Source organism: Podarcis raffonei, chromosome 15 (genome assembly GCF_027172205.1).
Source record: "Podarcis raffonei isolate rPodRaf1 chromosome 15, rPodRaf1.pri, whole genome shotgun sequence".
NCBI lineage: Eukaryota > Metazoa > Chordata > Lepidosauria > Squamata > Lacertidae > Podarcis > Podarcis raffonei.
The window spans coordinates 22,183,721-22,206,292 of NC_070616.1; the positions used below are offsets into that span (position 1 = coordinate 22,183,721).

General features: G+C 43.9%; 1 long non-coding RNA gene across 2 annotated transcripts; it reads left to right on the forward strand.

Moving 5' to 3' along the window:
* The first annotated feature begins 1,171 nt into the window (after positions 1 to 1,171).
* Positions 1,172 to 18,915, forward strand: LOC128402798 (uncharacterized). 2 transcript variants are annotated; one of them, XR_008327776.1, is made up of 3 exons: positions 1,172 to 2,969; positions 6,643 to 7,441; positions 17,517 to 18,915. It is a non-coding gene; the product is annotated as an uncharacterized LOC128402798 (long non-coding RNA). The 2 variants fall into 2 exon arrangements; XR_008327775.1 differs by lacking the exon at positions 1,172 to 2,969 and having other exon boundaries at positions 6,151 to 6,768; positions 7,344 to 7,441.
* The last annotated feature ends 3,657 nt before the right edge of the window (positions 18,916 to 22,572 follow it).

The window sequence follows — 22,572 nt, forward strand, 5'->3', positions numbered from 1 at the left end:
GCAACCACACTCTAGGAAAGGTGGGGTCAGGGCCCCAGACACAGAGGCACAGCTGAGCCAAACAGAAGGAGCACTGCTTCAGATTCCTCCTGCATGGTTGTGGCTGTGAGTGCTCTTCCTCCTTGAGCACTGCAGTGAAACACTGGGTATGAACAGTGTTTGCTTGGTCTGCTATATGTATCCAGGCTGCGATTTTGTAAGGCAAGAGTGTGCATGAGTGTTTGGCCATGGTTGGCGTGGAGTGCCTGGCTATTCTCAGCAGGTGAGCTTACCTGAGAATGAGCACTGCACTTGTGTCTGCAGGACACTGCTCCCTGCTGTTAGGAAGTGAAGAGTGCTAGAGCAATCCAGCCCAGACGTATATGAAAGAGGGTGGGAAAGATGGTGGTGACTGCAGCTGTCATACATTATAGCATGTGTTCTCTCCACCCCCTTGCTTAAGTTTGTGGGGTGCCCTGGCCTCTCTAGTTGTTGGAGTGAAGTTGGATTGAGGGTTTGCCTCTAAAGTCCAAAGGTAAGGGACCTGTTAAAGTTCTGAGCAGTGAAGTGTTAGCAAAGCGTCTAAGCTCCTCCATATGTTCTAGTCTTGGGATGTTCTGCGCAAAGTGTTCTCTCTGTGTGTGCAGAGAACCCAAGTTTGGGAAACCCTGGTTAACCAAACTGCAGCAGTCATTCAAAATTCACACTTCTCTGAATTTTGCAATAACATCTCCAGCTAAGTAATGTGTACAAAAATGCATTTACTAGAGTAAAAATGCACATGTTGGTAAAAAAAAAAGTATAGGGGGAAAAACAATCTTATTAGGTGAAATTGCTTGCAAAAATGTGTATATGTCAAAATTGCATTTAAAAGTTGCATGTTAAGAAAATAAGAATGTAAGAAGAGCCTGTAGGATCAAGTCTGTGGCCCGTCGAGTGCAGCATCATATTCTTAGTTTCCAATCAGATGCCTGTGGGAAATCCACAAGCAAGACCCAAGCACCCTGTCCTACTGTGGTTTCCAGCAGCTGATATACAGCAGCAGAGAATATTCATCCAATATTAGTTTTTTTAAAAAATCCCCAGGAAAATGCTGGTAAATTTTATGAGAACCCAACAAAAGAAATTTGGAGAAGTGAACCTAAGACTTGGAAAATGAAAAAAATAAAATAAAAACAAAAACATAGATTTGTATATTGAAAGAAAGAGAGAAAACAAAAGTAAAGCATGCCAAACAGATAAACTTAATCGCAGCTTTTGGTTGCTACTTTTATATGCCATACTTTCACCATTGTGGTATATTTACTCACTAATGCTTCATGACATTACTACATATTGTAATGTCACATTGTTATTACATGACTGCACATATTCAACCTAATTGCATAATTATCTATAATTGCACTAATTCGGTAAAGACATAATTGACTAAAATCAACAAGGAAATACTGCCAATAGGAAAAAGGACATTAGAGGAAGCAGGGCTTGTTGTTTTCCCCCTCTCAAATTAACTCTCTGAAAGCATTCAGGTGTCCTTTAAATGTGCTCCCATCCACCTGGGGACTGCTTATCGGTGAGTAGATCCCATTTGGTGGGAGAAAGTCAGGATCAACCCAGTGTGCATGTGGCAGATTCAAATGGAATCAGCACCCAAATGAGTTGAGGATACAGGGCACAAACATGGGCGCTCATGTGTGGAAAGGCTATACTTTGGCCATGGGGGGAAATGAAGCTAAATGGTAAATAACAAAGAACTGGATTTGACTGGTTAGCTGGATCCTTCCTTTCCTTTGCCCCACCTGCCGCGGGCCATCTTTGGCAGGTTGGTGCGACTGCCCACCTGCCAATCATCTGATGCCAGGTGACAACTTGAAAGGGGCTTGCTGAGTCTGCTTGAATACTGTCTGTCAGCACTGATCATCTGATGGGTGCTAACAGTCATCCCCTTTGAAGTCCACTGGTAGGCAGTTTGTATTCATCTGATGGGTGCTGAGAGCCATCCCCTTTGAAGTCCGTTTGCAAGCAGTTTGAATACTAGCTGCTGCAGACTTCCTCATGGCCATCAGTTGATCAGCACCTATCTTCTATCAGGGAGTTCCAGATGAGCTGCGAGATCCATTCTGTGGGAGGATCAGATCCACCTGCATCATCATCATCACATCCCTGGGTAGTGACTGAGCTAAAGGCCATTAGCTGATTCTGATTGGATGGTGATACTGTGATGTGGCTGGGCCACATGATGCTACAACATGCTTGCTTTTCTTCACCAAAACATTTGCAATCTATCAATACCCTCCTAGAAATGCGCTGGCCAGATGTTTAACCCACAGCACCACCCGCGTCCCCAGATGTACTGTAGTTCTTTTAAATAAATGTATTCTCCACACCCACTCCATTCTAGGCTAAGAATGATGTTGACCTTCTTGTGCCACAGCATCCCACACAGGACTTTTGTTGTTGCTTCTGATGCTGCAACTTCTAATTCACCCCCCCCCCTTTTTGCCAAACTAATGCACAATCAGTTTGATCCTAGCTTGTGCCTGTGTGTGTGGTCACTTCTTCCTATGTGGGATTGCCAACTTCTTTTACTGGTCTTTTTCGTCTTGGTTGTCTCTTCTGGCACCATATTTCCTGCTTGCTCCTTGTTTATCTGGTAGGTGGTGGTACTCCCACTGTGAACTTGTTTATTTCATTTATCCAGCACGTTCCCAACTTCTGCTGCTGTGCTGGTCACTCACGTTATTGGCCTACCCTGGCAAGTACGTGCTGGGACATTATTGGGGCAGGGATTTTGACCCTCCCAACATATTTGACTTCTTGCATGTATCCGGGTTGAGGTAGTAGGTTGTATGGTTTAGAATTACACCAAGGGAGATAACTGTACAACCTCCTAGCTTTCCCTGGGTCTTGCACAAAACAGCGAGCATGGTGAAAAGGCTATAAACCTTCAAGAATGTTTTGCTGTCCACGGTCAAATTGAGAAACAACAGGTAAGGTGTGTTTTGTGAATCTTTTTTTAAGTCAATGAAGTCTCTCTTCCCCGGCATGCACCACACCACAAAGACAAATCAGCTTTGTGGTTGGGCTACAAAGTTGCAGCCTGTTTATGGAATGGGGTGGTGATGTCTGGACATCACCTTTGGGTCCCCTCCACACCTATGGATGGGATTCTTTAGGATGGGATTTTGTAGTAGAAGGGGTGGGCAAAGTGGTCAAACCTTTTGAAGTTAATGCCCCTAGCCCTGTCTGTAAAGCATCTCTCTGCATGACTAAAGAGTTGGCCAAGAACTGGTGTGTTGCCATAGAAACTACAAGTGAATGATGCTTCCAGAGGAAAAGGACAGGACTTCCCCCCACACACCTGTTATTCTGGGCATAGGAGAACAATAGACACAAGGCCAGTTTTGGGCTGATGTTTGGAGACAGACGGTCATAGCCAACTAAGCTCTACTCAGTGTGTGCCCATTTAAGTTAATTGATCTAACTTAGGTTTATTAATGGGTCTACACCCCCAAGTGGCCTAATTGCCCCCCTAACAACCTGATGTGGCCAGGGTCTCTCCCAGCATAACGCGGGACACTGTCCTGCCCCCACACTAAGGTGGGCGGCTAGGCAGCCCGACCACAACCCAGTTCCACCAGGAAATGGACCCAATTTCTTAGACTCTGGCCAGCTTAAAAGGTGCACATTCAAGAAAGCACCTTGGCCACATAATTGACTTCTTCGGTTGTGGCTGCAGCCTGGAATTTGCTTAGGAGCTTTGGTGTCTTGCATTACTGCATCAGGTTCTGTTTTGTGAGCATATATTTTGCTTGCTTCCCTGCCCACCCCTTTAATTTCTCACAACCAAAGGACTCTAAGGGCAATTTGGTGAATATCTTATGCAGTTATGAGGCACTGAGAGGGGATAATGTGCTTACCCTTTTTGTATTGAATGCATCACTATATATATATATATATATATATATATATATATATATATATATATATATATATATATTATATACCGTATTTTTCGCCCCATAGGACGCACTTTTCCCCCTCCAAAAATGAAGGGGAAATGTGTGTGCGTCCTATGGGGCGAATGCAGGCTTTCGCTGAAGCCTGGAGAGCGAGAGGCATCGGTGCGCACCGACCCCTCTCGCTCTCCAGGCTTCAGGAAGCTATCCGCAAGCCTTGCAAGCCCGGCGGGAGTTCCCGCGGGCTTACAAGGCTTGCGGGCAGCAGCCTGCAGCCCCGGCGAGTGTCCACAAGCCTTGCGCGCCCGGCGGGAGGTCCCGCCGAGCGCGCGAGGCTTGGGGCGCAACCTGTCGCCCGAAGCACGGGGAGCCCTCCGGAGGGCTCCCCGTGCTTCGGGCGTCTGCAAGCCTTGCGCACCCGGCGGGAGGTCCCAACGGGTGCGCGAGGCTTGGGGTGGCAGCCTGCCGCCCGAAGCACGCGGAGCCCTCCGGAGGGCTCCCCGTGCTTTGGGCGAATGTCCGCAAGCCTTGCGTGCCCGGCGGGAGGTCCTGCCGAGCACATGAGGCTTGGGGCGGCAGCCTGTCGCCTGAAGCATGAGGAGCCCTCCGGAGGGCTCCCCGTGCTTCGGGCGAGTGTTCGCAAGCCTTGCGCGCCCGGCGGGAGGTCTCGCCGGGCGCGCAAGACTTGGGGCGGCAGCCTGCAGCCCAAAGCATGCGGAGCCCTCCGGAGGGTGCCCCGTGCTTCGGGCAGGTGTGCGCAAGGCTTGGGGCGGCAGCAGCGGCTGGAATATATATTTTTTATTCATTTCCCCCCCAAAAAAACCGAGGTGCGTCCTATGGGCCGGTGCGAAAAATACGGTATATATATATATAAAATCTCCCAACTCCCATTTCCAGTAGAAAACAAGATACTCAAGGGCAAGCTTGGTTAAAACTTCTCTCAGCTTTGTTAGCTTTCTACATGCAGGGCATTTTTTATGTGAATCAGCCATGGTGAATCTGAATTCACCTGAATCATAAAACTGAAAAACCTTGGGGGCTGTACTGCATGCTTACCCCTAATATGCGATGATCTGACCTGATTAGCTCTGTGCCAGGGCTGTATGAAACTGATAGCCCTGGACCATTCCTCAGCCGTCTCTTTTGAACTACAGCTCCCATCAGCCCCATCCAGCATAGCCAAAGCTTAGGAATTATGGTCACTGTGGTCCAAACCATCCAGAGGGAAGCAGGTTGGAAAAAGACTGGACTAAGTCTACACAAGAGTGGGTGTACCATGCAAGGTTCAGTGGTGCATGTACTGGTTTCAGCCACGTCATCTGAATTCTTGAGTTCAAGGGAGAATTCCAGCACTTCTCATTTATGCAGTTCAATTGTACCCAGTGCCTCAATTTCATTGGCTCAGCCCACTCTCCTGTCAATGGGACTGACATGGAACTGCATCAGATGACCATGAGTTGTGCATTCTTTAGGGGTGTCTTCCTCCATGATATGGAAGCATCCAGGAAGGAAAAGGAACATGTTGCCCACCACCTATGAGACACTTCCTGCACTCCAGGTTTTGTACTGCAGCATCTAGTAGGGAGCATATTGGTTTCGCTCTGGGTGCATCCTCTGATCAAGGGCTGGAGAATCTGTGCCCCTCCAGATATTCTTATTGGACCCATTAGCCCCAGAAAGTATGACCAATAACCATGAATGAGTAGACTCGGAGTCCAACAACATCTGGAGGACCAGTTTCCTCCTCCTTTCTATAATTGTGTCAGTTGTTTTTTAAGAATGTGGTGAGAGACTGCCCTTATGTTTCATTGAAATCTGTTGCCAAGAGCAAATTGCCTTGTCTCATTTATGCCTTCAAAAGGAATATAGATATAAGGACTGCAAAATCACTTGGCCTTGGGAATTCATACTCCTATTAAAGATGGCACTGGGGAACCCATTTTGATTGGGTCTAAAATATTTGTGGCCAGTTCACAGTAACTGGCACTGGACTTAAAACATTGTAAGGGGCTCTTCCCCATTTCAAACTTTCAATCATGATTGAAGGCAGAAGGGAAATTTCCCAGGGGGCAGGATCCACTAAAGTACACCCATCTGAAAGTTCTGTTATCTCTGTGTCCTTTTCTATCCTTGGAACGGTCAAATTTTCAAATTTATTATTATTATTATCATTATTATTGCAGATATATTGCTGTATTAAATACAGGTTAGTGGAAAACACCCCCCCCCCTTTGTTCATCTCTGGGAAATGTTCCTTAACTTTGTAAACTTGATCAAATCATAGGAAACGCAGAACAGGATGGTTAACCTGGTCCCCTCTGGGTGCTGTTGTCCTTCAGCTCCCATCTGCCCCAACCAGCATGGCCCATGGCCAGGGATGGTGAGAGCTGTGACTGAACAGCAGTGCTTTGAGTTCCCCATCCATTGTATAGAATGTTGCCTGCTTCAGAGAGAACCTCCGGCTTACTAACTGGAACCCATGAGCATTCCAGGACTGAAATTAACATGAAAGGTAGCCGTTTGGCAATTCTGGAAAAGAGCATTCATAACAAGAATATTGGACTGTTGATTAATTATGGCATTCCTAATATGTCCTTGAGTGCCCTTCTGTCATATGTTCTCCATATATCCTTCTGTCATATGTTTTCCATATGTCTTGTCACTAATTAGTTTTCCATCATATGGCTTCCATCACATTAATTAGACTTCCTGGAGAATGTGGCAGTATTGCAAGCAAACGTGGACCTTTTGCAGTGGGCACAGGAACAGCTATTTTGTACCTTTCAGCCCTTGAGCGATGGAGCAAAAGGAGAAAGAAACAGGTGGAAAGGTAATGTGTCAAGATATGGACAGATTTCTCACTTTGTCTCACACCTTGGATAGTGCTGGGTCTAAATAATGCCTGTTTTGAGATTTCTCTGTTTTCCTTTTACTTGCCTATTACTACAGTGCATTACAAGATACCTTCGATTTTTCCTTGTTAATTTGCTGGATGTTTTAATGAAAACGAAGGGAAATACCATCAGTCCTAGATTCTTAGTTTATTTTGCAAAGCCCAAATGAGCATTGCTCTGGAATGAGTGGTGGAAGAAAAGAAACTTCAGAAAGTTCAGAAATGCATTGCTCTAAAAAGCAGGGTTTCTGGTCTGCTGTAAAGGGTGAAAGGTAGATAGGATCAGAGAAACAAGGTGTGTAGCTGTGATGCAGCAACTGCATGCCCTGGTGTTCCAGCAGCATGTTAATACACCAAGGATGATGTGCAGAGGTTCATGATATCTCAATAAATCCTGTTTGCAGCTGTGAAAATCTGAACAAGAGAACTCCAGTTCATTCCATAGTAGCTGAAATGTAATATTAAATTAAATGCAATGGATGAGTTGTGGCTGACATTTTCTTCTTCTTCAGGGGATATTTTTAAAAAGACAAGGTGTGCTAAACCAAAAAGGGGTTTGCATCCAAGACCTCAGGGGCAGGAGGCTTCCCAGCATCACCCACTGACACTGGTAAGTTGCATGAAGTGTGTTATGGGATACCAGAAGGGAAGGGACTCCAGAGTATGCTATCAGGGAAATTGGAATCTTGCCCTCCATCCTTGCATTGATTGACGAGTGGGTAACTTTGAAGTACATCTATGAACAATATTCCTGGTCGATTGTGCTTGTTTATTTGGGATCAATCAAAGGACAGTAATGTAATAATAATAATAATAATAATAATAATAATAATAATAATAATAAATAATTTATTATTTATTCCCCGCCCATCTGGCTGGTTTCCCCAGTCACTGTGGGCGGCTTCCATCAAAAGATTTGGTGTTTGCTTGTTTGTTTTTGTTGTTGTTTGTTGTTGTTTAGTCATTTAGTCGTGTCTGATTCTTCATGACCCCATGGACCAGAGCATACCAGGCACTCCTGTCTTCCACTGCCTCCCGCAGTTTGGTCAGACTCATGCTGGTAGCTTCGAGAACACTGTCCAACCATCTCGTCCTCTGTCGTCCCCTTCTCCTTGTGCCCTCCATCTTTCCCAGCATCAGGGAGTCTTCTCTTCTCATGAGGTGGCTAAAGTATTGCAGCCTCAGCTTCAGGATCTATCAAAAGATTAAAAATACATTAAAACACCAATCATTAAAAACTTCCCTAAACAGGGCTGCCTTCAGATGTCTTCTAAACATCAGATAGTTGTTTATCTCTTTGACATATGATGGGAGGGCATTCCACATAGTGGGTGCCACTACCGAGAAGGCCCTCTGCCTGGTTCCCAGTAACTTCGCTTCTTGCAGTGAGGGAACTGCCAGAAGGTCTTTGGCACTGGACCTCAGTGTCTGGGCAGAATGATGAGGATGGAGACGCTCTTTCAGGTATACTGGGCTGAGGCCGTTTAGGGCTTTAAAGGTCAGCACCAACACTTTGAACTGTGCTTGGAAACGTACTGGGAGCCAATGTAGGTCTTTCAAGACTGGTGTTATGTGGTCTCTGGAGCTGCTCCCAGTCTCCAGTCTGGCTGCTGCATTCTGGATTAGTTGTAGTTTCCGGGTCACCTTCAAAGGTAGACCCACGTAGAGTGCGTTGGATTTGGGGGTGTGAAGTGAAAACACCCCCAAAAATTGATTTAATCTTCAGGATATGAGTGTCCCCCCCCCAGAATTTTCATATCTTTGCAGAGAAAGGAAAGTGGTCAGTAACACTGCTGCGGCACTCATGCCTGGCCACAGCTCCATTCCTGGGGCGGGTCTGACCCAAGGGTGAAGAGCAGCAGGAGAGTCAGCGACAGCTTCCCCACCCTTCTCCTTGCTCATGAGTATGCCCCCATTCCACTTTGCGAGGTGAGCTGCAGTGGGCTCCCTCTGTGCCCTGCCCACCTCGGGGTGTCGGCCTACACTCTGCAGCTGGGCTCCACCCTTTGGCCTTCTCCCTCAGATCTTTAGCCAAACTCTCTCTGTGTCTTCCTCTTCTTCATCCTTGTCTTCACCTCTCTCCTCCAGTAGTAAAAAGACCCATTTAATGTTCTAGCTAGCCTATCCTCCAACCCACCAGAATTGAGTAGAACAAAATTCTTCCTCTCATCAGACCACTTCCCCTGTCCAATGAGTGACCAAGAATTTCTACCTAATAAGCCAATCAGAAGTGCAATTTTATCTTAGAACACACAAGTTTCGCTTTCTGAATGCATTGCATTCCCAGGAAATCATTTGTTAAGCTAGCGTTCACATAACGAGCTGGTGGTTTCCATTATTTCCTATGGAAACATTTCTAATCCATGCTTTCTCCCTCCATGCTTCCTTCCTGAAACTGCTGCAGCTAATTAGCAGAAGCCAAACAAAGTGGGGAGGGGACTGTTTTGCCCCTTTTCTCCTGCTCCCTGGTTTGTCTAATAGATTTTTCTCCTTCCATGGTTTCTGCCCCAAAAGACTGCTGTCAATCAGTGAAACACAAACAATTAAGGAAGTGGGCAAACTCCAGCTGTTTGGATATCTGAATCAGTCATTTGTGTAGTGAGGTTTGGGTATAAGGTTTGTGTAGTGAGGTGTTTTTTGGGGGGGTTATTAGGTTGTTGTTTTTATTTTGATTATGTATTTTGTGGTTTTATATTCTGATTTTATTCTGTGAACCACCCTGAGACCTCAATGTATAGGGCGATAGATAAATTCAACAAATAATAATTATATAATTCTTTGTGTTCAGAAAACTGAGATTTCAGATAATGAGCATTTCAATAGCTAGATCTGTGTGCATTTAAAAGAACTCAGTTTTTCCCAGGTCAGCCTTATTAAAGGAAGTAATCAATCACCAATGGATACTTTGTATTTCAAATCTAACCTTTTACATTACCCCACATACACATACATTGTATCTAAACCAAGTCCTGCTCTAGTAAACACATTTGAAAAGGTGATTTCTCCATATCCACTTACTAGAGAGTAAGCCCCATTTAGCTCCATGGGGCTTACTCCTGCTTTAGACATGCATAGGATTGCATTCTAAGACTCCCTAATAACCTGCCTATCAAACCCAGTAAGGTTTGCGTCTTTGCAGATTACAAATAAATGTTCCTCTGAGCCTGTTGCAAATGTCATATTATTTTCCCCAGGCACACATCTCGCAGGAAATGCTAACTTTGGTCCCACTCCTCCAGCATTGATTTGTGCTTTTGTTTCTCTCCTTGAATGTCAAGGATTCCAACTTCTAGAATTGGTTTCCTTGTATACAGTGAGGCCCGTAAGCTGAATAATGGATTTACTTCTGTCAAAGGTATAAAAAGCATTTGGAGTGTTTCCACTGAAGTTCTAGGCAATTTTCTCATACATGTGTTTTTCAAAAGCTACTTCAAAAACAAAGGGTGCCACTTAAACTTGCTCATGGTGGGTTAAGAGAAATGTATGTTTCTCTTAAAGTTCTGTAGAAGGGAGGATGAACCTGTCTTCCTCCAGTTGTTAAACTACAGTTCCCATAACACTTGGCCATTGGCCATGCTGGCTGGGACTCATGGGAGCTGGAGTCCAGCAATATTTAGAAGACCACAGCTTGCCCATTCCTGGTGTCCACCATCCTCTACAAGATAAGGCAAGAGATCGTTGGTTTTGGCATCATAAGTTGAAAGCTAAACAACAAAAGACATGCAGAAAAGGCTGTGGTTGACTGTGAGCAAAAAAAGGAAACACTTAAATTGGCAGCAGTTCTCACACTTTTCCACAGACTGATTGGAAATTGTTAGGAGTCTTGCTGGACCACATAAGCATCAACATTGTCAAAATCACCACCAAAATCACAGGCCAGGCTGTGAAAAAGGTCCCGTTTCATTGGTAATGGGGGGGGTGGAATTAGTAGATTGCACCAGCTCCATATTATGAAAATCACAAAGCCTTAGCCAGGCCCTTTTTAGCTTATTAAGTCAATCTTGTTCTGGTCAAAATGGCCTCAAAAACAATAACTGCAGTGTCGAGCCAATTGCAGATGTTCTCATTAGTTCCGCAACCTTTTTGCAACCACTGGAATGGAGCTCCTAGGCCCACAGTTGGGGAAATAAACCAAAAGCTTTATTTATTGCATTTTCATGCTGTATTTCCTCCATCATGGAGCAAGGTTGCATTCATGGGGTTCCCAGACCATTTCCATGCTGGGCACTGAAGAGACCTAAAGTAGCTTAGCTTCAACAAGGTGGCTGCATCACAATGCACAATCATTGGTGGGTTGGTAGAAGAACTCAAAGATCATCCCATGAGAGACGGTGCGTAGTAGTGATTGGAATATTCAAGTAGATGACAGGGAACTGGTGGCCTTCCAGATATTGTTGGATTCCAGCTCCCATCAGCACCAACCAGCATGACCCAGAGTCAGGAATGATGGTAGCTGTAGTCCAACATAATCAGGAGGGACATAGGTTTCCCCATCCCTGAACTAGGGGCAGGGAGATCCAGCTTCAAATCTCATGAAACTCGCTGGGTTAGCCAGTGGACCATGGATATCTCGCAGCCTAAACCTGCCTCACAGGTTTGTTGTGGGGATAAACCGATGAAGGTATGCATCTGAGCCTGTTTCTGTATCCTAGTCTGTAAGCAGTATTTCTAGCCAGTTTCCCAGTTTGAAATCCAGGCCAGGATATTAGCAGCAAAGCTGAGTATGCAAGGAGAGAAGCAAAAGGTAACATGAAGGCTCAAGGCTCATTCTTGGTCTGATTAACCATGTATCTGTCTTATTCTTAGGCTGATACACCATTGTTTCTGGACTGAACTTGCTATATCTGAACAGCCTCACTGTATGGGGAACTACTTGAACACCACTACTAAGTCATTTAGACTACCACCCTGGTGCTCTCTGGACACTGTTGGATCATGGGCAGACCTTGGTAATATGCCACCCTGTGTGAGGCTATTTGACACCCCCCCCCACCAGCCAGCATAGCCAATGGCCAGGAATGATGGGAGTTAATAACACGAAATAGCTGGAGAGCCCAAGTTTGGAGGACAACTGGTTGAAATCTGGGATTTGCAAAGGTTTTGTCATAACAGTTGCCCCATAAAGAAAGGGTGGGAAATAAATTTTCAAATGACAGAAAAGCTTTGATTAATTTTTAAAGAAGTTGTTTAAAATACATGTTTATATGCTTGACCTGCTAGCACAGAGAGGACGAGTTAACGGCAAGGTGGTATCGGTGCGCCTTCATAGCCAGTCTTTTCCCAGAGAGGAAACAAGACCACTGAGCAGTATTTGAGCCTTTGTTCATCACATCTTGATGAACGCTTCAGAACTTGTTTTTTGCTCCAGTTAGAGAACACCTAAAGCTCATAGGGTTTCATTATGTCTTTTGAGCTGAGAGTCACAATGGAGCAGTTTATAATTAACAGCAGTGCCTAGGTGTCAGGTCTAACAATGAGTATCATAGTCATTGGGAGACAATGGACCATTTCTTTTAAAAAACTGTCATGGAACCTGAACCTGGTTCCCATCAGCAAAATTGGCTGGCTAAAGAGATTCTTGACTGGTGCTATTTGGGTCCCACCAACCGACAGAACAAAAGCTGCTAAAAATGACTGGGTGATATGATGAGGCTCCAAATCATTGTCATACAGCCTTTGGATGATGGACAACTGAGCATATTTTTTTTAAGGGTCAAATGGTCTTGTTAAAAAAGAGAGTTTCACTTGGAAAAGTTTAAGTTTTTCCCTTGGAGTATGTTGAAGGAAATACCAAAATGTTAACCATTCTCTCTCAAGACAGACAGATGCCAACAACAAACCCATTATGGACCAGTGTATCTGTCTTTATTTCTGCAAGGGATGGTTTTCATAGACCTGAGGTTCTAGAGCAGGGGTGGAGATCCTCAGTTTCCCCATTGTTCACTACATTCTGTAAGTCCTCGAGAAAATTTGTCAGCATTTTAGTACAAACGTCGTCCATTATACACATTTGTATATGCAGGTTTATCTAATACTTGAGTTTTTTCATGCAGTTTCCCCAATGTACTGCATTTTTGTGTGTTATTTTCCTTAATACATAATGTTTTAGCACAGCTTGCTCTGAACTATGCATTTTTGTAAACTTTAATTGGTTGGAGAACTCTATTGCAAAATTCTATGAATTTTAAAGGTCAGCTGTGCTTTAGTTCATGTATTGTTTCAGGAAGTCAAATTGCATTAAAAGGTGAGCAACCAAAACAAATTTCAGCCCTATCTTAATTTCTGATCTTCATCCTTCTCTCCAGGATTGATTAAAAAAGAAAATAAACTGGTCCAAAAGTTCAGAACAGCATTTTGAAATCTAAGAGTGATTGCATTAGCAGGAAACATTTGGGGTTAGCACTTGTTTGTCTCACTACCCTTTGGAGCTGTCCTTCCCCTTTTGCATAAAAAAGCACATGAGTGCATCAATTTCAAAACACCCACCATAAAAAGCAATCTTGTATAAAAAGTTTTATTAGTTTTCAATTACAGTCCAATAATAGCCTCATTATAACAATACCAATTTATAATACAATTGTTAATACCAATAATTCAAATACTGAATTATATAATTTAGTTAAAGTGGCCTCCCGTGAACTAGATTTGATGGTTTTCTTTATCCCTAAATTCCAAAAACCTTAGTTTCAATTACTTTCCAGTCATAATAATAATCCCTTATACAACAACTGCAATAATAATAACAACTTCTATCCGTGTTGGCATATTAAATGATTTATAAAAACTTCAAGTGAGGAGCTCAAACCATATCCTTGTTCTTCCTGTGTATGGCAATTATTCTGTCCATGGTGTTTCTTCCTGTCCTTGTAAAATACTATGTCTTTCCTTTCCCCAATTGTTGCTGTTATCTGTCATGCCTTGGGCGGAGCTGATATCCCATTGTTATTTTAGAAATTTCTCCATCATAAAAGGCAATCTTGGTTTGAGCAAACGAATCTGGATGCAAGTGCATGTACAATCAAACCAAGATTGCTTTTTATGGCTCCCCTTTATCACATACACAGCCCAACAAGACAACAAACCGAACCCACCGACAGCATACAATTCAATATGGCTAACTTAACCCAACAATAAACCCCAACCAACCAACCAAACAAACAAATCCTACTTCAGCCAACCAAAGACAATCAACCACACCCTAGACCACCCCAACCTCTCTCACCACCAAGGATACATAACAAGTGACTAGAAAGGGAACCTACTTAAGGGATGCTGACACAAAAACCCCACACATACGCTGAGTAAAAGAACATAAGCTTTGCCACCCACCCCCGCTCTCTCTCCCACCCACCCCTCTTTTCTTCCCAACCCTATAGTGCATATAACACCAATGTCTCACAGCAAGTGTAGCCGATCTGTAGAAAACACAACCTGAAGAAAGAGACCATTGTTTTTTTACATCTATAGAGGGCAGCCAGAATTCAAAGAAAGCAGAATTCAGAGCAAATTCATGGAATAATAAAGGATCAGAAGGAGGGGGCAGGATTGCTGATAAGGGTGGCCCACCATTGCATCACCCCAAGAAAGGTCAGAAGAGGACACAGGTTTGCATAATATTTGCATGTGCTAATTTATGTGTATTGATGCAGATTTAGAAATATTACTATGACTTACCTAGAAACATAATACATCTTGCCATAGTGGGGAAGACTGTGACCAGGTGAGCTGTGTTCAGTCTGGGTGCTTCTAATAGGGATGGAGGAAAAATTCATTTGATCCACATCTGACACAGCAGACCACCTGGCCCAACATTCCTGAAGCTGCTTGCAGGATGCAACTGCCTGTCAAATTGGGTTAGGGTTAGGGGTTAGGGTTAGGGTTAGGGTTAGGGTTAGTCATCCTGGGTTTTGCAATGAGGAAACATATATGTACGCAAAAAGACATCTCTTACTTTTAAAAATGCCTACAAATGCACACATAGCATAATAATGCATTGGGGAAAATGTGTATTTTACATAATGACTGTGTACAAAATGTGTACAAATTAAACACAGACTTTTTGCGTGTTCTTTCAAAAAGACCTAACCGACCTACGATTAGGTACCAGTGAAATGGGATGGAAGTCAACTACTCAGTTCATCCCTACAAACTGTGGATGGGAGTCTACAATGTCCCTGCTGCTCTCTGTTTTTATAATTTAATATCTTTAAACCCAGCTGGTACAAGACAACCACTCAAACCGAGGACTGTACTTGACAGCTGTTCAAATAGAGGATCACCCTGTGTAAAATAGGACACATGGCTACCCATACCCACATCCCAAGTAGAACTGGAGTATTGGCTCCCTCAAAACATAGAACCCTTTCAAATCCTTTCTTTGCTTCTGTCTATTTCTCCTTTCCTATTCCTCATTCAACTTACTTCCCTTTCCCTTTCTTCCTTATCTCTATAAGCACCTTGACCTTGGCTGAGTGGCTTGTTTTGAACAGGACAATAGCGGGCTTTTTTTTTTCTCTTCCCTGCAATGCTGCCAGACCACCCTTTCCTCCATTTAACTTAGGGGCTCAGTTTCCAGTTTGCATTGAAATGTTAAGGTGGGGTCTCTCCTTTCTGGTTTCAGTCTCTGTCCACGATTTTCTCTGTAGTCTTCATCCATGAAATAACCAACCACACAGTCCACTCTAATCAACTGGAGTCTTTTTATAGACTTTGTGAGTCTTTTGGGGGGCCCTTGAGACAATTTGGGGAGTTGCAATCATTTCAGAAATGATAAACACAAAAGAATGGTGGGAGAAAAAGAAGGCTATAATTCCACAAACATGCTCGTTTTGGTTCTTTTTTATGACTTTAACCAAAATCTATCCACGTCAACAAAAGAATTTCCATTCAGTGGCTTTAAGACATTTTATATAATTTCATTGACTCTAGAGGAATTGCCCCAAAGCTGTTTCTTTATATGTTGTGTGTATACGCACACAAATATTTAAAGATTTTGGTTGGATTAAATTGTCCCGTCTCTTTCATGACTCTGACAGGAATAACAGCTGTGGCATTGGAGGGCACACACATTTTTCAATAAATGGTCTGTGTGGGTTTTCAAGCACCACAGCTTCCCTTTTCAGATTTCACTTTCCTCCAGTGGAAACAACTAGGTTTCTTAAGGCCAAAGTTTTCCAAGTCCTTGACAGATCTTCTACTGCTTGGCTGGATTGAAATCCTGATTCCATATTGGTGGGAAATGGGAGAGGTAGGGGATGTCTCCCAAAACCTTTATCCTGAGATTTTCCACTTTTGATATAACTTGGATGACTAGAAATGCTTAGTAAATTATCTGTGCCTTGAAATCAGAGCTGAAGGGGATATCAAATACCATCTACTTCATTCCACTTTAACCATATTTCCCACTATCTTCCAGCAACTCTATACTCACCCACCCCTGGACTCCCTGCAAGTATCTTACCTCCCTTAAATGGTCCCACACATTCTCTATCACTGCCTCCCAAGTCAGGAAATCCCTCCTGGGACATCTGTGTAGGACCACAGCATCAAGTTCCTCTTCAAAAACCACTTTCTAAACCTCTCAGTCTGCATAGTTTTCCTGTTTGGTCCCAATGAAGAGTCCATAGGGCACAGTGGGGCAAGGCATATTGGTTGTCCCAGCACCAAGGAGAGCTCCAAGTAAGCAGCTTGCTCCAACAAGAGCTCGAGGTGAATTGAAGCCTTTTGAGCCTCTGCATCCCTGTTCACCTCTCCTAGGCTCCACCTGCTTTGTTGGAGAACTACTTACCTTAAAGGGTAGCATGAAGAGCAGGCACTTCTTTGACCCATGGCCTCTCACTTGGTGTGCTCCCTGCCCTGAAGGATGGGTGAAGCTCTTGATTCCTCAGCCACAAGGGAAAGCGTCCATGAGGGTCCCAGCTCTACTTATACAGACTCTGGTGTTCTGAGATCCAGTTCAGTGACCTAGTACCTGCAAGACTCACATGTAGTGGGTTCCTGGTCCACAACATCAGCCTCAGTGCCAGGAATCTGCTCCAGCTCCAAACAGATGTATGTGTTTGCATTATTCTCCGTTACCCTGGGCTGTTTCCTTCCTTACATTGTAACCATCATAATCATTTAGGCTGAAAGTTCATGGGTGCCCAGCCTGGTCCATTAAGCATCTCTGTGTCTTGACTCCAAACATAGTTGAACATAGTTCTCATGGAAACCAATGGGATTTAGATTAGTCCCATTTATTAAGTGGCTATGTTCTACCTCCACTGCTGAAGGCAGTAAAGCTCTGAATACCAGTTGCTGCAACCTACAAGTGGGAAGAGTGCTGTTGTGCTCAGTTCATGCTTGCTGACTTCCCACTGGGGCATTTGGTTGGCCACTGTGAGAACAAGATGCTGAACTAGATGAGCCACCAACCTGATCCAGCAGGCTCTCCTTATGTTCTTATGAAGAAAGCTAGGGAAAAGCCGGGATGCTGGATTGTCATTAGGGAGCAATGCACAGTTAATTCCCTGTGCCTGGCTACAATACAAAAATTGCAGAATACAAAGTCTTTTAATTGTCTTGTTATAGAATAATTAATGTCTTACAACCTACATTTCATTCCAACACAAGAATACTTGGTCCTTTGTCACTTTTTAAACTGCCTATTTACCAGATATATATATTTTTTGTTCTCTTCTCAATAGGAAATTTGAGGCTGGCTACTTCATTCACTCCAAGTGGAAGAGGCCTTGTTGCCTCTAAGATGTCTCTGTGGCACACAAAATATTTGCAATACTTGTCGCATTGCAGAAACACTTCAAGGCTGGGTTTCGTTACTTCCCCATTTCTTAATGGGGTGATGTGTATCTGAAAGCACCACAGGTAACTGGTGTGATCCTCCATGAGAGCTGGTTGAATGTTATGATCAGGGATGGTGGTGGGCATTTTTGGATGGTCCATAGCTCAGCAAGGGCCTCCTGACAAAAGGTTCCTGAACCTGCTGCATTATGGAGGTAGACTCACTGAGAACGTGGTGCGTGGAGGATATCTTCTCCAGGAGCCCTCAAAAACTGAGTGACACTGTCCACAGAACAAAACTCAGCTGAGCTATGGAACTCCTGTATAGCCATTGGAAAACCATCATCTTTCTTCCACAACCCCCTCCTTGTTAGCTGGCTTGGGCTACTCCAGATGCTTGGGCTACTCCAGATGCTGTAGAACTCCAAGTTCCAACATCTCCAGGTAGGGCTTGGAAAGACTCTTGTCTGAAACTCTGGAAAACCACTGCCCATCAGTGCCCTGAGCTAGTTGGACCTAAGGATAGGAGAGAAAGTGGACTCAGTTTGGACTTGAAGGCAACGTACCTAAATTTGCACTTCCCAAAATAATATGCGAACCAGAACACAGATGTCCTCTGAAATCTTCACTTCTCCAAATTTTGTGTAGCCGTTCCCTCACCGATTAATGTGCATATCCTGGGAGATAGTATGCATAAATGCATATATTAGTGAAAAATAACTTTTAAAAAATGAATTCTGTTGAGGGGAATTGCATGTGAAAATAGGTAAAATTGCATTAAATATGTGCATATGAGGAGAAATTTGCACTGAACTCGGGCAGGAGCATGTTTATATAATTTATAAAAGGGCAGTTTAAGTCATTCTATCCCAGCACACTCCAGTGTTGTAGTATAATAGCTGCCTCAGCTGCCTGCAAGCCAATTAAGAAGTTCAAATAATTGGTGCCACAAATTCATACTCAGGCTGCAATCCTATATACACTAAGTCCAAGTGAACTCATTGGGGCTTAATTCTGAATAGACATGCATAAGACTGTACTTTAAGTTGTCTTATACCATGATGCAAGTTTCATTACCCTCACCTTACAGACTGAAGGAGGCTTGGAGAGCAGTGACTTGTCTATTGAGTTTAGATGATGGAGAAATTTTGTTTTCTGTTGTTCCAGAGAATAGAACCCAATCCAACAGGTTCAAATTATAAGAAAGGGATTTCAGTTGAACATGAGAAAGACCTTTCTGATGGCGTGAAGCCAGTCAACCTCCAATGTGAATGACTTTAAATGAAGATTAAACAAATTCATACAGGGCAATGTTGGCTGCGTAATGAAAATGGTGGAGGAGAAATGCAATTCAGTTCATATTTGTAGCCAAATATATTAAATTTGTACTTTCAAAGCTAATATGATAACTGAAGTACAGCCATCCTTCAAAATCTGCACCCACCTGAATTTTGTAGTACAACCCTCCAGCCAAACATTTCCCCAGAAAATGCGTATGTAGGGGATAAAAGGTAAAGGTAAAGGGACCCCTAACCATTAGGTCCAGTCATGACCGACTCTGCGGTTGCAGCGCTCATCTCGCTTTATTGGCCGGTGGAGCAGGCGTACAGCTTCCGGGTCATGTGGCCAGCATGACTAAGCCGCTTCTGGCGAACCAGAGCAGTGCACAGAAACGCTGTTTACCTTCCCGCTGAAGCGGTTTATCTACTTGCACTTTGACGTAGTTTTGAACTGCTAGGTTGGCAGGAGCAGGGACCAAGCAACAAGAGCTCACCCCATCGCGGGGATTTGAACCACCGACCATCTGATCGGCAAGTCCTAGGCTCTGTGGTTTAACACACAGCGCCACCCGCGTCCCTCTATGTAGGGGGATAGTGGGCATTAAAAAGAAGATAGCATAACATACGAAAAAATGTGTGTGCTAGTCCAAAATGCATGTGAAAATCTGTTTATTAGGAGAGAATTGCACTATAATATTGACGAATTTTCATGAGGTTTTTTTTTAATGAAGTGAACTTTGCAAATGGCTGCAGTAATGTGGAGAACTGAATTTCAGATTGGAATGCCTGGGATCACAGGTGAGGGGAGTGCTGTGGGCTTTTCATAGGTGTCTGGTCGGCCAGGGTGAGAACAGGATGCTAGACTGATAAGATCTTTAATCTGATCCAGCAGGGCTCTCCTTATGTTCTTATGACAGTGGAGCAGACTGCAGCAGTAGGTAGTAGACTCTCCCTCCTTACACTTTTAAAAGCAGGGGCTACCAAGGATTTGCTAGGTCAAATCAAGGACCTATCAGGTCTTGCTTGCAGGCTTCCCACAGGCACTGTGAGAAAAGGATGGGCTATTTGCTTGATCCAGCAAACTCTTCTTGCGTTCTTACATTGCAATAGTTGGTTTCCTGTACTGAACAGGAGGCCAATGACTTTTGAGGTCCCTTCAAACCCTATTATTCTAATAATATAACATACAGGAATACACACAGAGAGAGCAAAAGTTACCAGGGAATAGAACAAAAGAAAGCGAATCAGCTTGGATACAAATAGTTACAGAAAACTTCTCATGCAATCTGTGGGTGTTTTAACAGTGAAGGAGAGACCTGCTCATACGTACCACCAGTGCTATTTTTCTAGGGACAAAATGGGATGCCGGAAATCATCATGAATGCCCCGCTTGTTCTCTTATTATGGCAATGGTGCCTACCTGAGAGGTGCCGGAACTGAATTCCGGCTGGGGAAAAAAGCCTTGCTTACCACAAACTGCTTTTGATAATTTCCTCTGATTTAAAAGGGAGTTTGCTGTTTGTTAGAAGGAAGAGGAGCTGATGATGATGATGATGATGATGATGATGATGATGATGATGATAAGTTTAAATGCACTTTGGCTGGTAGAGCCAGACACGTGGTTCCATGGATCCTGGCTAATGTAAAGGAGCAGTCATGAAGAAGCCCCTTTTGCATGCAAGATAATGTGATCTTTTCTGGATGCACAATTCTGTCTTAAAATAAATGTGACCTAAGATCCACCCCCCCAACCTTAAAAAGGATAAAAAGTTTTATTTATACTCCTGTGTGCATTTAAAGGAAAAACTTCAAGAACTTAGTTTTGAGGGGCTATTGTGACTCGAATCACTGGGAGGCCCCCTTGAAAGAGTCTCTGAATATTCCATATTTTCCTGGAACTGTCAAGGAAGGTCTGCCAAATGGTCTTGGCAGCATTCCCAGGTGCCCAGCCAACTTTGAGGCAACTGTGGGGACTCGGTGGGTTTATGTAACCTCCGTTTCCAATCCTGTTCGTACATACAAAGCATATAGATTTACTTAAGTAATCTTGCCACACGGAGGAGCAAACTGCTCTGCTTATTTTGCCTCTGTATCGTCAAGTCCGAAAGTCAGAAAGAATTCATTCAGAAGTCTACAAAAAAAGGTGGGAGAGAGGCTTCCTTTATGTTAAATGCCGGCTTAGAGGCCATTTCCAGTGTATTGTGGAGTGGGGGAGATGATGTTTTTGGAACGTGGGCAATAGTCAAAGTACCCAGGAAACTCCATCCATCTAACTGCTGCTGTCCAGGCAATGTTTGGCTGTAAACTGGCTGGCTGTGGAGTGGGGAGAGGTTGTGGGGTCACCAGTGACATCCTTATAATGCACCCTTGAACCTGGCTGCAGAGTAGGACTTATTTCATTAGGGGGAAGGGAAGAAAACCTTCCTTTTAGGGCACTAAGCAGGTTATATGTGAGGTTTCCAGAAATTCTGTTGCTAAATGTGGTTATAAGACATGGTAGACGTTTAATTAGTATGCAGCCGATAAGCAGGTGGGAAGTATAAAAGGGCTGGAATCAAAAGGGTACTGTGCTACTTATCTGTAATGAAATCTCTTGCTGATATGCAGAAAGAGAGTAAGAGAAAGACAGACAGACCTGGTTATAAAGGATTATATTGCATCCACCCCAAATATGAGATATCCCAAATAAACAATTATGTGTTTTGCTTATTCGTTATGTAGCCCAGTCCTTGGCTTATCGAGTTGCAGGAGCTGGATTCCTCCCCTGCTCTTGTAAAAGAGCGATGTTGTTACATTTTGCAATTTGAAATTGTTTAGCTTAATCCGGCCTGGACTATAATATCATCATGATTCAGAAACATAGACAGGCACCAGGAGACTGGCTGCAGCATTCCGCCTGCCCTGCTGCTATTTGTGGCATTGCTGGGGAAGGGAGAGGAGGGTGCTTCGAGGGAAGCATGTGGCGGGTCATATGCACACCCTGTCTGTTTGTGGCTTTGATCTTTATGCCCTGCACTTCATCCTGCCTTTTTGTCTGATTTTTGTACTTTTGGGGACTAGAACAAGCTGCCAAAGGACAGGTATGTATTGGGAGGTGCAGAGGAGGGAGGAAATGAAATTCAGGTCGTCTTTGGTTTGCTCATTTAATGCAGCCCTTAAACTGTCCTTCATCAGTTAATATCTCAGGAAGGTTTGCACTAGATAAAACAATCAGATTTGGTATAAGATGTCCCAATCATTAGAAGACTATGCATTTATCAAAACCCGCAGCATACAACTCCTCAAATCAGTATAGCAGCAGATAAAAGAAGTAGCTCTGGCAGTGTATAGTGGACACTCAGGTTGCGAACGTGATCCGTGCAGGATGCACGTTCGCGACCCGCAGCATCTGCGACCTGCAGCGGCACGCCTGCGCATGTGTGGGTCATGATTTGGTGCTTCTGCACATGCACAAAGAACGATTTAGTCTTCTGTGCATGCGTGACTGCCGAAACCCAGAAGTAACCCGTTCTGGTACTTCCGGGTTTCAGCGGTCCGTAACCCGAAAATACACAACCTGAAGTGTCTGTAACCCGAGGTATGACTGTATAGTGGTTAGACTGTCCTACTAGGACCTGGGAGACCAGGGTTCAAATCCCCACTCAGCCATGAAACTCACTGGGCGAACTTAAGCCGAAATCAC